The following is a 2200-nucleotide window of genomic DNA, read 5'->3' as shown; positions in this document are numbered from 1 at the left end:
ACTCTATGCACAGCCCTATTTCAACAATTTGTCATTACCAGTCCTGCTATGCTTGCCTGTCATCCTCGAACACTGTTGATGCTTCTTTTCCATCGTCCAACCGCGCTCAAGACACAATCCGTAACACGATGAACAAAGCAAACAAAAACAGCAACAGCAAAGCGTGTTGCGAAGCCACAAATAATCTTCACCTGCCGTGCCAATCGAATCACCGGCTCGAACCCGCCCGGGCTAAAAAGGAAACCCCGCGCAGCAAAACCATAAATCAGAAAATCCCTTCACTTCAGGCATTAACTGGCACAAATCAAAGCATTTCGCACAGGTACAGTGCCATGCTCCGCCACCAACGCGAGGAAGCGGTAAAAGCGACGCAAAACAAACACCGCCCTTCTCACGAAAGCACCGTTGATCCTTTAAAGCTTCCGCTTTCGAGGCTTCTTTTTAGCGGCCCGATTACGCGCAGAGAAAGGTGGGCCCAAAACCGCCCCCCCCCCCCCCGAACACCAGACATCCCTTTTCCAGGCGCTGAAAGGAAGACGCAAAAGCCGGCCCTTTTCTTACCCAGTCCAGTGGAGGGGATGGTTTATCGAAATCCTTCACATTCATCCTTCACTGTCCATTGCCGTGTACATTAGCGATTTGTTTAATTACATTATTAGCGTGCAGCCGGAGACGGTGGAGTCAAATACAAGCAAAAAAATGGCAATGGAGTGAACTACTCCTCTGCAGTCCTTCAGTCAGTCAGCCGTATTTCTCCCCATGTGCCGCTCGGGTCCTGTTTTGCGGGCCAAGAGTAACGAGAGCCGATCGCGTGCCTGTCCCCGTGAGCCGGGAACTGTGAGCTCCACCGATGCCGGGGCAGTTTGATGGCCACTCGAGGGTTTCCCTTTATTTATTGCCTGACCTGCCCCCACTGCCCATAGGGTGTGTGTGTGTGTCTCTTTGTTGCCGCTTTGGTGCGCTCTCTTGGATGTCTTGGAAACTGGGGCCCAGGATATTCATCTTCACCTGCAAACTCCCCGGACGGCCATTCGTTCATCCGAGGAAGTCATCCCGCCCACTGGGAGCCATTGGAGTTGACTTGGTGTTTCCTTCTTTTTTTCCATTTTTTTTTTTTGTGTGTCAGTGGCTTTACTGCCACACGGGGATGACGAAAGAGCGAATTGTGAAACCAAAAACCGTCCCACCAGTGGAAATTCGGGTGCCCAGGCAACCCACCTACACACCTACCCAAGGCGTGTGTGGATGTGTGTGAGTGTGCATGCATGTGTTTGTTATGTAGGTGCGGAGTGTAGAAAGTTTGCTTCGCACAAACAGGCACACACAAGCACTCAAAGACACAGCAGGATATGAAATGTTTGACATTCTTGGCAAGGTGGAAGTGAGAACGAAATGATAATAGTAAAAAAAATAAAATTAAAAATAAAGCCAAAACTAAATCCCGCACGAAAACCGGCAAGACAAAAAGGCAAGACGGGGCAAAATGGCACTGTTAAGGATGTTGCTCAGTATCCCATTGGGCAAATCTCTTTAGACTGTTGTTTTGGCGGAAATTAAGACTTTAACATCTTATTGGTGGAAAACAATTAGAAGTACTCATATTGATAACAAATATAAATGACTAAAATGACATTTAAATATCAAAAGTCATGGAAGTGCGAGGTTAAATCGCACTATGGCGCTATAGGGCAAAATGGTCATGCACCAAATGTCAAAACACATCAAAACGAATGGATCAAATGGAACACAACATTGGACCAGGAGGCTTTGGGTTGAGCCAGTGATGTCCAACTCGTTTTAAGGCCGGAGGACATTGTCCGTACTCGCTAGTGTAATTTCGATTTTCACTAGCGCATCTGGCGGCGGCTGGTGGAAGCTTTTTCTAGTCATGAAGGGAATGCTCGTGCTGGATCTCCATTTTAAGAGGGTTTACATCGTTTTTTGATGCCAAAATTGCTGAAATACTTGCACAACATATTAATCTATCAATTACAAAGCTTTTTTTTTCAGCCCAGTTTAAGTAAAAAAACATGGAAAAATACCATACTTTCTGAAGCGGTCCCAAATTGTTCGGCAAAATGCTTCGGTCAGCCGCCGCCAGATGCGATAGTGAAAATCCCCAAATTACACTAGCGAGTACGGACAGTGTCCCCCGGCCTTTAGTTCGCGGGCCGGATTACGGTTCAAAACATTCTCGCGG

At 47.3% G+C, this 2200-nt stretch overlaps 1 protein-coding gene across 1 annotated transcript in view; it reads right to left on the bottom strand.

The window, feature by feature from the left end:
• The window catches only part of LOC121589766 (eye-specific diacylglycerol kinase), a 130062-nt gene that overhangs the window by 108888 nt on the left and 18974 nt on the right, over nucleotides 1-2200 (bottom strand). The gene's annotated exons all lie outside the window — the stretch shown is intronic.

Source organism: Anopheles merus, chromosome X, assembly GCF_017562075.2.
Source record: "Anopheles merus strain MAF chromosome X, AmerM5.1, whole genome shotgun sequence".
NCBI classification, from domain to species: Eukaryota; Metazoa; Arthropoda; class Insecta; order Diptera; family Culicidae; genus Anopheles; species Anopheles merus.
The sequence above is the reverse complement of the archived record's forward strand: the minus strand, read 5'-3'. Positions and strand labels throughout refer to the sequence as shown.